Genomic DNA, 16,497 nt, shown 5'->3' with positions numbered 1-16,497 from the left:
TTGCCACGCACTGTAATGACGTAGCAATGTTGGTTGTGGCATTACAGTGATTGGCAGACCGCATAGCGTCATCGGGTCTATATAATACCTGGTGGCCCTATGCTCATCACAGTCTTACCCGGAAACAGGCAGAGTAGGGAGATATGCTGCTTAGCTAGGGAGATAATTGGCGGTGTAATAGTTAGGTATAGGTATTCCACAGCAAGATATATATCCATCTGAACTAACAGTCCTTCTAAGGCCTAATCCAGCTGCATATATTCACTGGTGATAGCAGGAGTTAGGCAGACAGAGATTGTGAACACTATACAGCACAATAGGGTCCATTGCATGTTCTGTTTGCTTCTGCTGCTGCTTGTTACAGATAGCCATTGAACTACATATCATGGCTAATTTTTTTTTGCTCTTAATCCTGATTATTTCTTTAAAAAGCAATACTGTCCAACATTTTAGTGCTCCATTTGTTTGTTAGCAGAATACAGCCAGATTTTTTTTATTTTATTGGCATTACTGTATTGTGGAAGCACAATTTTTTCCATGATCAGACATGATCCCATATGGCTGCCGTAATAATACAGAAATTTTGGGGAATTTGTCAGATATCACACTACATTTAAAGTCTGACAGGTGTATGTTGTTCCAAAGTATTGACACTTGGTTGCTGACAAATACCATACTATTAGGCGACTGCGTGAAACCGTGGCCATCAGGCGTGATCACATATGACTGCCGTAATAATACAGAAATTTTTGGGAACGTGTCAGATATCACACTGCATTTGAAGTATGGCAGTTGTGTGTTCAACCCTATTCACAGTTGGTCGCTGACAAATACCATACTATTAGGCGACTGCGTGAAACCATGGCCATCAGACGTGATCCCATATGGCAGCCATAATAATACAGAAATTTTTGGGAACAAGTCTGCCAGGTGTAGGTTGTTCCAAACTATTGACACTTGGTTACTGACAAATACCATACTATTAGGTGACTGCCTGAAACCGTGGTCATAAGACATGATTCCATATTACTGCCCTAAGAATCCAGTAATTTTCATGAATGTGTCAAATATTACACTCCATTTAAAGTATTGCAGTTGTGGGTTCAAACCTATTCACAGTTGGTCGATGACAAATAGCATATCTGTGAACAATGTTGTCCGAGTATCATGCCACTTTTACGGACTGACAATAAAAAAAAACATACAAAAAACAAGCTAAAATGGAAAAAATGTTAAGAAACATTCTTTCCAGGGTAATGACTTCTTTGTAAGGCCAAAGAAATAATAAAAAAGTTATGGACTGTAGAAGACATTTATGCAACCAGAATGAACACTCATCTGGAATTGATGAGTGCACCTAGCACCTGTCCCTATTGTAAATGCATCTAACAGCGTTATCAATAGGGAATAGAATAGATTTTAAATTTTTGGGGGCAGCACCAGCTGCACGCAGTATAAGGCAATAATACCTGGCTGGATTGGTGTAATATGTTGTCCATACTGCGATACCTCACCCGTAAACGAATTTCAGATAAGACAGGTGGTAATCTAGAATATAGAATCTATTTCTTTTGTTCTTCCCATTATTAAAGAGTGAGTCTCCTATACTGTTATTTTGTATATGCAGCAATTAGAAGGGCTGGCAAAAAATAGGACACACTCCAATATGCATTTGAAGAGATGTAAAAAAAATATATATATATATATATATATATATATATATATATATATATATATACAGTACAGACAAAAAGTTTGGACACACCTCATTTAAAGATTTTTAAATGGTCAATGCTACACAGAGTTCTAGCAGCAGACACATCTCTACAACAACTGTTAAGAGGAGACTTTGTGCAGCAGGCCTTCATGGTAAAATAGCTGCTAGGAAACCACTGCTAAGGACAGGCAACAAGCAGAAGAGACGTGTTTGGGCTAAAGAACACAAGGAATGGACATTAGACCAGTGGAAATCTGTGCTTTGGTCTGATGAGTCCAAATTTGAGATCTTTGGTCCAACCACCGTGTCTTTGTGCGACGCAGAAAAGGTGAACGGATGGACTCTACATGCCTGGGTAACAACGGGAAGCATGGAGGAGGAGGTGTGATGGTGTGGGGGTGCTTTGCTTATGACACTGTTGGGGATTTATTCAAAATTGAAGGCATACTGAACCAGCATGGCTACCACAGCATCTTGCAGCGGCATGCTATTCCATCCGGTTTGCGTTTAGTTGGACCATCATTTATTTTTCAACAGGACAATGACCTCAAACACCCCTCCAGGCTGTGTAAGGGCTATTTGACCAAGAAGGAGAGTGATGGGGTGCTACGCCAGATGACCTGGCCTCCACAGTCACCAGACCTGAACCCAATCGAGATGGTTTGGGGTGAGCTGGACCGCAGAATGAAGGCAAAAGGGTTAACAAGTGCTAAGCATCTCTGGGAACTCCTTCAAGATTGTTGGAAGACCATTTCCGGTGACTACCTCTTGAAGCTCATCAAGAGAATGCCAAGAGTGTACAAAGCAGTCATCAAAGCAAAAGGTGGCTACTTTGAAGAACCTAGAATATAAGACATATTTTCAGTTGCTTCACACTTTTTTGTAAAGTATAAGGGGTAGCATTTCTCCTTATGGAGAGTGACACACCAGCTCTGGCACGTCAAGGTAAGGAGGCTTATTCGCAATGCAATGCTCCTCTGGGAAATTTAATATGCAAATTGCCTCTTCAAAGAAAAAGAGGACTTGTACTCTATAGCGCCACCTATTGGAAGTAGCAATCCTACAAATCACAATCAACCCTTTAACAAGTCGTGCAATATGACTTAGAATAAAAGCCAAATCAGAAACTCAATTTGCAGACACGGTGTTTCGGGCTGTTGGCCCTCGTCAGTGCAAAGTATGAGTACTGATTTGACTTTTTCTTTGAAGAGGCAATTTGCATATTAAATTTCCCAGAGGAGCATTGCATTGCGAATAAGTCTCCTTACCTTGACGTGCCAGAGCTGGTGTGTCACTCTCCATAAGGAGAAACGCTACCCCTTAGACCTCAGTCCAGAGCCTCTCACCTAGCCAAATCAGTACTCATACTTTGCACTGATGAGGGCCAAATTGAGTTTATGATTTGGCTTTTATTCTAAGTCAGATTGCACGACTTGTTAAAGAGTTGATTGTGACTTGTAGGATTGCTGCTTCCAATAGGTGGTGCTATGGAGTACAAGTCCTCTTTTTCTCTGAAGAGGCAATTTGCATTGAAAAGTATATAATTCCACATGTGTTAATTCATAGTTTTGATGCCTTCAGTGTGAATGTACAATGTTCATAGTCATGAAAATACAGAAAAATCTTTAAAAGAGAAGGTGTGTCCAAACTTTTGGTCTGTACTGTATATATATATATATATATATATATATATATATATACACACACACACACTGCTCAAAAAATAAAGGGAATACTCAAATAACACATCCTAGATCTGAATGAATGAAATATTCTCATTGAATACTTTGTTCTGTACAAAGCTGAATGTGCTGACAACAAAATCACACAAAAATCATCAATGGAAATCAAATTTATTAACCAATGGAGGCCTGGATTTGGAGTCACCCCCAAAATTAAAGTGGAAAAACACACTACAGGCTGATCCAACTTTGATGTAATGTCCTTAAAACAAGTCAAAATGAGGTTCAGTATTGTGTGTGGTCTCCACGTGCCTGTATGACCTACCTACAACGCCTGGGCATGCTCCTGATGAGGCTCAGTATTGTGTGTGGCCTCCACGTGCCTGTATGACCTCCCTACAACGCCTGGGCATGCTCCTGATGAGGTTGAGTATTGTGTGTGGCCTCCACGTGCCTGTATGACCTCCCTACAACACCTGGGCATGCTCCTGATGAGGTCCTGAAGAAAAGTCTGTGGGACGGTTCTCAGACACTCTATGGCTGCTTTGTTACTGAGGGGGAAACCCACACAAACACAGGGAGAACATACAAAATCCTTGTAGATGTTGTCTTGGTGGGATTTGAACCTGGGACTCTGGTGCTGTAAGGCTGCAGTGCTAACCACTGAGCTACTGTGCTGCCCTCTCAATTCTCCCTCTGATATCTAACATGCTGGAGAAATATGCATCTACTGCCGCCACTCAGTATCTACAGCTCCTTTGTGAGAAACTAATGTATTTGGCCAGCCACTCAGTATACTAAATCAAATTCCTGAGAAGGAAAGTGTGGATGGCTTCACTTCTGCTACTGGGGGCACTGCTAATACCATGGTGTCGTGCCATAATTCACTGGAAATATTCCAGGCTGGCTGGAGCCAGCTCATTCCCACAAAAAAGTATCAGAAAGCTAAGAAGATAGTGGCCTCTATCATCATGAATAATTGGCTCATTGACTAGAAGACCGACTTCTGCTGCTGTATACCTTGTGAACATTGTGTTTAAGCTTGATTGACCCAGGGCCTGCAATCCTATGCGTCGGGAAGATGTATTCCATCCCAGGGTCCGACTGGGTCCCAGCTTCCACAATATTAATCCAATGATGCGTCAGTGAGATGCACCGTCCCTGGCCACATTCACTTGTCCACTTGTCTGTGGTTAGGCGGTCTTTCCCATTAACTGTGCTGGTAAGGGTACAGGTAATGTTCTGGGACTCGTGCTTGTATAAGGCGGGGACGACACTAGGAGAAATAGTGGCGGCTGGGGACAGAGTACCAAGGGCCAGCCGCCGCTGTAACATCCCTGGCGGCGTGCTGGCATGGCTTACCATCTCCCACTATAAAAGACCGCCAACTTACCTACCAGTCCAGGCTGTGCACTATACTTCTCTACTTGCTGTGTGCATGTCTCTTGTCTGCTGGCTTAGGGCGGTGGCGCTGGTACTTCCTGATTCTTAAAGTTACAGTGTGCGCAGTCCTAATGCATCCCCAGCCTATTGCTGTGAGTCACTGGATACTTAAACCTCCTCCACCCAGTGGGAGGTGCCTGTGCAACACTTTCTTTCAGTATGTTCTGTGCAACTGTGAGTTTCCAAGTCCTGTCCTGAATCTTGTCTGTTTCCGTCACCCTGGGGGTCGAGTACCCAGGCCCGTTACCTGTATCTGTAACTTCTAGTCTATTTCCGCTACCCTGGTGGCTGAATGCCCAGGCTCGTTCCTGTGTCAGTTCCTGTCTGAACTGTGTCCTAGCCCGTTACCTGTTTGTCTCTATGTCCGATCCTTCCCTTTCCTGCAGTGTCTGAACCAGTACCTAACTCCTACTCTCTGTATTTCTGTTTGTGAAGTTTTGTGTACACTCTCTACTTCATAGCAAGTACCTTGTGTGTATCTGGTTCTGCTTGTCCCGTTTCACTGCCTCCTGTGTTCTGGCTATCTTCTTGTGTTTCCCTGTTCCTGTCTGTTCCATGTGAACAGAGCCCTGTCCTGTCTGTCTGCACCTGTGGCTCTGCTCTGTCCTGCTCCGCTTGCCCTCCGCACCTGTGGCTCTGCTCTGCTCTGCTCCGCTTGCCCTCCGCACCTGTGGCTCTGCTCTGCTCTGCTTGCCCTCCGCACCTGCGGCTCTGCTCTGCTCTGCTTGCCCTCCGCACCTGCGGCTCTGCTCTGCTCTGCTTGCCCTCCGCACCTGCGGCTCTGCTCTGCTTGCCCTCCGCACCTGCGGCTCTGCTCTGCTCTGCTTGCCCTCCGCACCTGCGGCTCTGCTCTGCTTGCCCTCCGCACCTGCGGCTCTGCTCTGCTTGCCCTCCGCACCTGCGGCTCTGCTCTGCTTGCCCTCCGCACCTGCGGCTCTGCTCTGCTTGCCCTCCGCACCTGCGGCTCTGCTCTGCTTGCCCTCCGCACCTGCGGCTCTGCTCTGCTAGCCCTCCGCACCTGCGGCTCTGCTCTGCTAGCCCTCCGCACCTGCGGCTCTGCTCTGCTAGCCCTCCGCACCTGCGGCTCTGCTCTGCCCTGCTCCCCTTGCCCTCCGCACCTGCGGCTCTGTTCCTGTATCCCAGTCTGTACTGGTCCCTATCTAGCCTGTTTACCTACCTGCCAGCACTTGCCTGTCTGCATAGCACCGCCCATTCCTGTATTCCCTGGTGTGGGTCAACATCTGTGACTGGGGTCTGACCTGGATTAGCACCTGGGCCACCTCCAACGTCCCTCTTCGGACCACAGAGTCGATTAAGCCGCCGTGCGTCCATTGTCGGATCTGGCGAGGCCCCTAGTCAAGCCCCTTCAGGCACTCCTCGGTTCGTGGCCCAGTGGGACCACTAACCACGCTCACGCCAAACAGTCTGGGTGTGAGCGTAACCACCGCCATGAGGTTCCGCCTCCACGAGCCTAAAAGGCAAAATTTCTAGTGCAAGCAGTCGAGATATGTGGCAGTTTAGTATTGTGGCCTGTGGGGGTTGGCTGCGTATTTTCACTTGTGTTCAAAGGACTGGGGTAGGGACAACTAAATGCTGCACTGGGACAAGGACGTGTACGTGATTGCAGATGGTGATGGTTGCAAGTGTGCAACGACAGGTGCAGAGTGGGAGGCATTTTTGCCTGCATCATGAATGGAGGCTTGGCATACATGTACAACAGGGGAAGAGGCAGTGGTGTCACCCGCAGACACTGTTTCTGGACCCTGGCCTTTGGCCCATCGACTTCATCGTCCACCACCTCGTCTTCCACTTCCGCACCCTGGTCCTCCTCCTGACTTTCTGTCCATTGTGTCTCATCATCATCCACCTCTTGCGACAGTAATTGCACTTTCCCACCATCACCTTCGGGTGCCCATGGCTGCTCAAATATTTGGGCATCGCTACATGCGATCTTCTTTTGCCCTGCTTAAAGCGGGCCGGGCGAGAGGCCCAAATCTATAAATGGAAAAGTGAACAGCTCTTGGGGTAACCCTGGACTCTAATCTCTCCTTCAAACCGCATATCCAAGCTCTTTCCACTTCTGAGCCGACTGAACGAGAGACCAGAATCTATAAATGGAAAGATGAACAAAACAGCTCCTCAGAGAGTCTAAGTATGGGATCAGTTGTCTCAGGGTACTAGGCATGGAGGGAGAAAGGAGAATCAGGGTGAGGAATATGCAGACTCCAAGTAAAAAAAATCTCCTAGATCTGCACATTCCTCAAACAAGAATCTGCAAAAACACTAGTGCACGCCCTTATCATCTCCCACCTTGACTACTGCAACCTCCTGCTCTGTGGCCTCCAATCTTTTACCCCCCAATCTATCCTAAACTCTTTTGCCCGACTAATCCACCTGTCCCCCCGCTATTCCCTGGCCTCTTCTCTCCCTTCACTGGCTCCCCATTGCCCAGAGACTCCAGTTCAAAACCCTAACCTTAGCATGCAAAGCCATTCACAACCTGTCTCCTCCATATATCTGTGACCTAGTCTCCCGGTACTAACCTGCACGCAACCTCCGATCCTCACAAGATCTCCTTCTCTACTCCCCTCTTATCTCCTCTTCCCACAATCGCATACAAGATTTCTCCCATGCCTCCCCATTACTCTGGAACTCTCGCCTAGTGTTGAAACCTTCAAAAGGCACCTGAAGATCACCTCTTCCGACAAGCGTACAACCTGCAGTAACCCTTGCTGCAGGACCAGCTCTACCCTCACCTACTGTATTCGTACCCATCCTTTGAAGACTGTGAGCCCTCACGGGCAGGGTCCTCTCCTTTCCTGTACCAGTCGCTGTCACATTTTTGTTCAAGATTATTGTAATTGTTTTTGCGATGTATACCCCTCTTCACATGTAAAGCGCCATAGAATAAATGGCGCTAAAGTAATAATAATAATGTGGTCCAGACTCACAGCTACTGAGACTGGACTATGTGGAAGACAGGGTGGTGGTGGTGGCAAACTGACTGGAAGCATTATCTGCCATCCAACCAGCAACCTTTTTACACTGCTCTGGCTTCAATAGTGGTGTTCCGCGGCCCCCTAGAAATTGGGACTGGAAGGTAGTTTGACATGATGTGGGTGTTTGTTGTGCTCCTTCAGCAGGCACAGTTTCATCTTCCCCACAGCCTCAGCCTCTGCATGCACCATCAACATTACGTCCAGTTACCCATCCCTTGCCACCAGCCTTGACCATTTTAAATGGAGTTTAATATTTGTCACATTGCCCAAAATGCCTGTATTATTACCGCAGTAATATAGGATCATGTCTGATGACCACAGTTTTAGGCAGTGACCTGGGAGTCAGAGATGCTTCCAGGGGTCTTCCCCATGCTGTACCCATGTCTTTTCAGCACTGTATGCATGTGTCTGATCATGTCTCACACACCACATGGCCAGATAGCGTAGTAAAATGTTAAAATGACATTTATCGTTGAATGCATTTTTCATCGTTGAAATCAATGCAAAAGTGCAAAAACGCATCAAAAACGCTACATGTGAACATAGCCCAAGGTGTGGAGGATCATTTTTGTGTTTTGGTTATTTATTTTGCCTTATATACAAGTCATTACACTGGAAAGGATGTTTCTTAACATTTTTTCCCAGGAAAATCCATTTTGGTTTCGTTTTTGTATGTTTTATTGTGAGCCCGTAAAAGTGGTGTAATACTGTGACCACATTGTTCACAGCAGTCAACAGGTCTATACACCCTCCTTTGTCTGCTGGTCTAATTAATAGATCTTTATTGTTATGTTTATTGTTAGTTCTGTTAATGCAATTCGTTCATGAACAGATAAATTGTTCTTAATATAAGTACTATTACAGTCCAACAGATGATGTTCTTTTTCCACCAGTTCTTGAAATACGTCCAGGGCACGCAGTCTAGATTGGACCGCATAGAAAGAATGGTTCTGAGTGACAAATAGGTCATTTAGAGAATCCTGCATCTCATGTGAATCCGATTCTAAATCTCTCAGAGTAGTGAGACTTAACAATTCACTAAAGGAAAACGTTCTATTCCATTGAGAGGAAGAATGATCCACATAAGGCAATGTAGTCAAACTGCTGGCAGAATCAAGAAAAAAAGTGACATTTTAAAGTTAAGTTTCTTGAAAATTTATTGACATCCAATATTGTCTTAAATAGATCAACTTCTTAGTGCACGAAAAAACAAGTCCTTTAGACAAAAGAGAAATTTGAGTAGAAGAGATGATGTAACTCGACAGGTTCCAAACCTGACATGTTAGTAGCGGATCCTGGTACGCTGTGGATTCCTTCGCTCTCCTATGCTTTCTCCCCGCATGTCTATGACGTTTTTTGGAATATTATGTCCATTAAAAGACGGCTTCCGTTTATTGAACTGCCCTCTGATGGAAGGGGCAGAATCGTCTGTCAAGTCTTCTGAGGAATTGAAATATGAATTTGAAGACGTAGCCGACAAATTGAGATTAGCGAAACTGACTTTTCGTCCCTCCCCGTTTTTATAGTAACCATCCTGTTTTGTGTTTTTCAGTATGGAAGGACACGGTTTGTTAGTTCTCCAAGTGAATACTTCATTGGTCTCATAGTCTTTAATGTCTCTTTCAAATTTAGTTCTTTGTATATTGGAAATTGCGTTTTCCAAGTCACAGATTTTTATTATTAAATTCATCCGTATTAGAAAACGGCTTCAAAGAAGCTTGAATCTTTGAAATGTCTTCCTTGATAGTACTCATTTGTTGCTCCTCTTATTTAACAATTAATTCCATTAATGTAATGGAAGACAAAATGGTATTCCAATCATTAAGAAAAGTATCCGTATACCAAAAAGTGGCGTTTTTCATAATGCGCAAACCACGGTGATTCGTATTTCTGGAAATATACAATTTAAGAGAGGTAGACTCCCACCATAATTTAATTTCTTTACTTTTCTTGATTTGCAGCTGTTTCATTAAATTAGCAACATTGCTGACTCTTAGAATCTCTAAGGTGCCAGTAGTAGGGGCATATGATTTATTAAAAGTGGAAGCAAATTTATCCAGGAGATGAATATCGCTATTCATGTCTGTGAAGTTGGTGTCTGGTGGCAGATCCATGGATCAATATATATCAGTAATAATACTCAATTGGGAGCAAGACTTTGACTGAGAACCAATGTAAAACCAGGGAAAGTAGGGAAGGGAATAGTCATCTCACCGTTCATAGATCACCACGCACAAAGCCGTCCTAGTCTTGGACGTGAAGAATCAACACAAGAAAAAGCAGCAAATCCTCCAGCGATAGGCATAAAGTTGCATAAAAGTAGAAATTTTTTGAGACTTGTTAAAACATGTAATAGCCGGTGACCATGAGAAATCAAAGAGAAGGTAAGTGAAGACCAACGCGTTTCAGCTTAGCGCCTTAATCATGGTATAACGACAGATGTAACGAGACATATAAAGACATCGAATCAAAAAAACAGCAACCCGGGTAAACTAATTAAGAAGCACCTGAATTTTAACCCTGTTAAGTTTGTGTGAGGGGTCAGGAGGGGTTTACAGTGTGGATGTAGCAGAGCAGTGTGTGTACGAGGTGTACGGAGCTGAGCGTGTACGAGGCGCACGGAGCCGAGCAGCACGTGTACGAGGTGCACAGAGCCGAGCCACGCGTGTACGAGATGCATTAAGCATAGGCGCGTGTGTACGAGGTGCACGGAGCAGAGAAGCGCATGTACAAGGTTCACAGAGTGGAGGCGTGCCTGCACGAGGTGTACGGAGTGGAGCTGTGCGTGTATGAGGTGTACAGAGTGGAGCCGTGTGTGTACGATTTGTACGGAGAAGAGTGTCTAGAACAGAAGTAGTGAGTGTATGCTGCGCACAGAGTGGAGCGGTGTGTGTACGATGTTTCGGGTACATAGTCTGGAGTGCAGACACTTGCTGAGTGTGAGGAGCGAGTGGAGTGGGATCCCAGTAACAGACTCTACGCTGCTCCCTCCATTGATGCAGTAAACAGCTTCATGGGGGCACTGTGGGCAGGAATATTTTATAGGGTGCTATACAATTTTTTAAGCAATTTCTCGATAATGAGGTGACACAAGAATGTGACAGAAGATCTCGCTTCCACGGTTCGAAACGGAAAAATCTGGTTTCTGGATTGCTGATTTGTCTGGAATAATGTACAGCTGTCAGTACAGCAGAACCCAACAAAGTGACCCCACTTCAAATCGACATTCCTCAGGAAATTGGGGGGGCGGAATAATCTCCAATCTGGTATTAGAGGCTTAGAATACAAAGGGGCGTGGTGAATTCTCCGCGGTTAGGCAGGCATTCAGTGTTAGTAGTAATAAGGGTGTAATAGTAATAGTCTCCCACTGTGCCCGTCCATCTTCATTATCATTTTTATTCTATTTCATACATAGATTTAGAATCAGGGGCATACATAGAAAACATGGGGCCCCATAGCAAAAGTCTGAATGGGGCCCCCCCACATCACCTCTGTAATGTGCAAACTGCAGCCAGAAATAATATTTACCTCCCTCTCCCCTGTAATGTGCAAACTGCAGCAAGAAATAATATGTACCCCCCCACCTGTAATGCGCAAACTGCAGCCAGAAATAATATTTACCCCTCTCCCCACCTGTAATGTGGAAACTGCAGCCATAATATTTACCTGCCTCTCCCAAGTGGCTGGATCCGTCTTTTTTGGACAACAAACAAAGTAGAAGTGGCAAGGGGACACATTAAAAAAAATCAAGTTAATTCTATTACCACCTCCGGGCCCGGCTCACCATCTTGCGCGTGCATGTGACTTCCGGGCCCTGCATACAGCCCCTCTCTGCCTGGAAAGCTACATCAGCCAGGAGGCATGGCGTGCTTATGCAAATCCAGCCAGGGAGTTGAGCCAGCAGCAGAGCAGGAAGAGTTATGAGGACTAGGAGGAGCGAGGAGGTACACGGTGGTGGCGCTGACATTTAATTAAAGGCACACACACCACACAGCCGCGGGATCGCACCAGGCCCCTCACCCATCGGGCCCCATAGCAGTCTCATGGCCTGCTGCCATTAGTGGTGCACCACTGCTTAGAATCCATCACGTCCCTTTGTATTCTAAGCCTCTAATCCCACAGTTGTTATTATTCTGCCCCCGCGATGGGGTAAAGGCTGCTGGAATAAGTATATCTAACATTCTGGGAGGGCTGGATGAACTTCTGTGTCTCCTCTCCGTTTGTTCTTCTAGTTACATGGGAAATTCTGTGTGCTTTGACCCATTATGCAGACTCACCCCGTCTGCACATATGGAAACTCCCAAACCCCATTTCATCTCAATCATCATTATACGGTACCTCTTCACAGGCACCGGGATTGACATATGCGGTTCATATGTACGCTTCACACATGGTCTATTACATCACTGTGCATTTTGATGACGTGTTCATCTCACACGTGCGTTCCAGCAAGCAACGCCCCGGAAATGATGCATGTGGGTCATCCATGTGCTCCAACAGGTGATGGGCCGATATGCTATTTATATGGACGCAGGCGCCATATTCTTAACCAGGCACTTTTCCAAACACCTTTGTGTGAGAACTGTATTTTTCAGCCACCACGGCTGATGCTTCATTCTCCATCCTGGTCCTGGTCTCCCCTGAAGATTCACAGATGAAACGTGTCATGAGTACCAGGAGGCACTCTTGGATTTGATCCCTGGGAGAATATTGTGGGGAAATGTGTGGCTTTCCTGTGTCAGGGCCTCACCTCGTACTTCTATCCAGCACAAAGGGATCTGACCTGGACCAATCTATTAGGACACCACCTGAACTCATGGTGAGATCGTTCCTTATCTATATATTTATATACAGCTTTGTATACATCATCTTGATAGGTGCCTCATTGCACATGAGGACTTATTGGCGTCACCTATTCTAGTCATACATGAGGTTATTTGTGTGTCTATATGTACCGTATGTTCACAGGACTGTGGCTATTTTATCCTATATAAGTTATATTTTAGTACACTGCTCAAAAAATAAAGGGAACACTTAAACAACAGAATATAACTCCAAGTAAATCAAACTTCTGTGAAATCAAACTGTCCACTTAGGAAGCAACACTGATTGACAACCAATTTCACATGCTGTTGTGCAAATGGAATAGACAATAGATGGAAATTATTGGCAATTATCAAGACACCCTCAATAAAGGAGTGGTTCTGCAGGTGGGGACCACACACCACATCTCAGTACCAATGCTTTCTGGCTGATATTTTGGCCACTTTAGAATGTTGGTTGTGCTTTCACACTTTTGATAGCATGAGACGAACTCTACAACTCACAGAAGTTGCTCAGGTAGTGTAGCTCATACAGGAAGGGACATCAATGCGAGCTGTGGCAAGAAGGTTTGCTGTGTCTGTCAGTGTAGTGTCCAGAGGCTGGAGGCACTACCAGGAGACAGGCCAGTACACCAGGAGACGTGGAGGGGGCCGTAGGAGGGCAACAACCCAGCAGCAGGACCGCTACATCTGCCTTTGTGCAAGGAGGAGCACTGCTAGAGCCCTGCAAAATGACCTCCAGCAGGCCACAAATGTGCATGTGTCTGCACGAACGGTTAGAAACCGACTCCATGAGGGTGGTATGAGGGCCTGACGTCCACAAATGGGGGTTGTGCTCACAGCCCAACACCGTGCAGGACGCTTGCCATTTGCCACAGAACACCAGGATTGGAGATGCCATGGAGAGCGATCTGCTGCCTGCAACATCCTTCAGCATGACCAGCTTGGCAGTGGGTCAGTAATGGTGTGGGGTGGCATTTCTTTGGAGGGCCGCACAGCCCTCCATGTGCTCGCCAGAGGTAGGCTGACTGCCATTAGGTACCGAGGTGAGATCCTCAGACCCCTTGTGAGACCATATGCTGGTGCGGTTGGCCCTCGGTTCCTCCTAATGCAGGACAATGCCAGACCTCATGTGGCTGGAGTGTGTCAGCAGTTCCTGCAAGATAAAGGCATTGAAGCTATGGACAGGCCCACCCGTTCCCCAGACCTTAATCCAATTGAGCACATCTGGGACATCATGTCTCGCTCCATCCACCAACGTCACGTTGCACCACAGACTGTCCAGGAGTTGGCGGATGCTTTAGTCCAGGTCTGGGAGGAGATCCCACAGGAGACCATCCGCAACCTCATCAGGAGCATGCCCAGGCATGGTAGGGAGGTCATACAGGCATGTGGAGGCCACACATAATACTGAGCCTCATTTTGACTTGTTACTTGACTTGACATTACATCAAAGTTGGATCAGCCTGTAGTGTGTTTTTCCACTTTAATTTTGGGGGTGACTCCAAATTCAGGCCTCCATTGGTTAATAAATTTGATTTCCATTGATGATATTTGTGTGATTTTGTTGTCAGCACATTCAACTTTGTACAGAACAAAGTATTCAATGAGAATATTTCATTCATTCAGATCTAGGATGTGTTATTTGAGTGTTCCCTTTATTTTTTTGAGCAGTGTACATTCTACCTTGCTGAATTTTGGATTTAAAACAACTGAGATACAATTGAAGTGGAGACTTTAAGGTTTAATTAAAGGGGTTGAACAAAAATATCCTGTGAATTGTTTAGGAATTACAACCATTTCTCTACAAAGCCTCCTCATTTCAGGGGCTTTAAAGTAATAATTAACTTTACAATAAATAAAATGTTCATGTTTAATACTTTGTAGAGAATCCTTTGCAGCAATGTCGGCCTGAAGTCTGGAAGCCATGGACGTCACCAAACGCTAGGTCTCCTCCTTTGTGAGGCTTATCCAGGCCTTTACTGCAGTGACTTCAGTTTATGCTTGTTTGTGGGTCTTTCTGCCTTATGGTTTGTCTTAAAGGAGAATTAGCAATCTCCAAGATCCTATCCCAATATGTAGTAGGTGTAAGAATAATAATCTTAAGAAATACCTCCAATTACAAATGTAGTATAGTTTCTCATTCACTATGTCTCTTTCCTCATGTGCAGGTATTGCAGGACCTTAGGTATCCATGGTTACGACTACTGATATAGTGACAGTTAGTTAGCTAGTTGCTAGTGGTCGTAACCATGGATACCTAAGGTCCTACAATGCCTGCACATGAGGAAAGAGACAAAGCAAATCAGAAAAACGATACAACATTTCTAAGTGGAGAAATTTGCTAATATTATTATTGTTACATCTACTACATATTGGAATCTTGGAGATGGGAATACCCCTTTTAGCCTTTGAAATGTAGCTCGATGGGGTTGATATCTGGTGATTGACTCGGCCATTGCAGAATATTCCACTTCTTTGCCCTAAAAACTTAATGGATTGCTTTCGCCCTATATTTTGGGTCATTGTCTCTCTGTACTGTGAAGCACCGTCCAATCAACCTTACTGCATTTGGTTGAATCTGAGCAGCAAATATTGACCTGTACACTTCAGAATTCATCCGACTGCTTTGGTCTTCAGTCACATTATCAATAAATACTAGTCACCCAGCCCCATTGGAAGCCATGCATGCCCGCGCCATCACACCTCCTCCTTCATGTGTTACAGAGGATGGATGGGCTTTGGATCATGACCTGTTCCAAGCCTTCTCCATTCTTTCTTATTCCCATTATTTTGGTGCAGGTTAATCTTCGATTCATCTGTCCAAAGAATGCTTTTCCAGAACTGGACTGGCTTCTTTAGATGTTTTTTTTTTGGCAAAGTCTAATCTGGCCTTTCTATTTTTAAGTCTGATTAATGGTTTCCACCTTGTGGTGAACCCTCTGTTTTTGCTCTCATGAAGTTTTCTCTTTTATGATGGACATACACAATGAAATATCTACTTCTTAAAGAACGTTCTTCACTTAGGTTGATTTTGTGAAGTGGCATTTCTTCATCAAGGATTTTGCAATAATCCACCACTGTTTTCTTCAATGGACCTCGACGCCTTTTTGAGTTCCCAAGCTCACCAGTGCTCTTTTCTTTCTTTTATTGCAGAATGTACCAAACTGTTGATTTGGGGATGCCTAACATTTCTGCTATCTATTTGATGGATTTATTATTTTTTTCAGTCAATACTAGGTCTGTTTCACTTCCATTAAGAGCTCCTTTCCGTGTTAGGGGTTCACAGCAACAGCTTCCAAATACAAATGCACACATGAAATCAGCTACACACCTTTTATTTGCTTAAGTGATGATGGATTAACGAGGGAAAAACCCAGCCAATGAAAGAGCATTTCAGACAATTGTCCAATTACTTTTGGTCCCTATAAAATGAGGCAGCTCCATATTAAAGAGCTGTAATTGCTAAACCCTTACTCCGATTAGGATGTGAATACCCTCAAAGTAAAGCTGAGAGTCGGAACTTTAAGACCAGATTGATGACCAGATTGATTGTATCTTGAATATGTTTTGGTAAACAGCTAAAATGGCAAAACTTGTGTCACTGTCCAAATATTTTTTGGACCTATCTAAACGTGCTACTGACATAAAATTCTCACCAGATGTCAGTTACAACCCATCCAATCCACACAAGCAAAGAAGTCAAATCATAGATGGCCATAAATTATGTGTAATAATGAGAAATGACACAGGGAAAAAGTATTGAACTCGCTTATTGAAATGTATTTAATACTTCGTACAAAAGCCTTTGTTGGCGATGACCGCTTCATGAC

Source organism: Phyllobates terribilis, unplaced genomic scaffold (assembly GCF_046119375.1).
Source record: "Phyllobates terribilis strain yellow unplaced genomic scaffold, ASM4611937v1 Scaffold_35__1_contigs__length_13245226, whole genome shotgun sequence".
NCBI lineage: Eukaryota > Metazoa > Chordata > Amphibia > Anura > Dendrobatidae > Phyllobates > Phyllobates terribilis.
The sequence above is the reverse complement of the archived record's forward strand: the minus strand, read 5'-3'. Positions refer to the sequence as shown.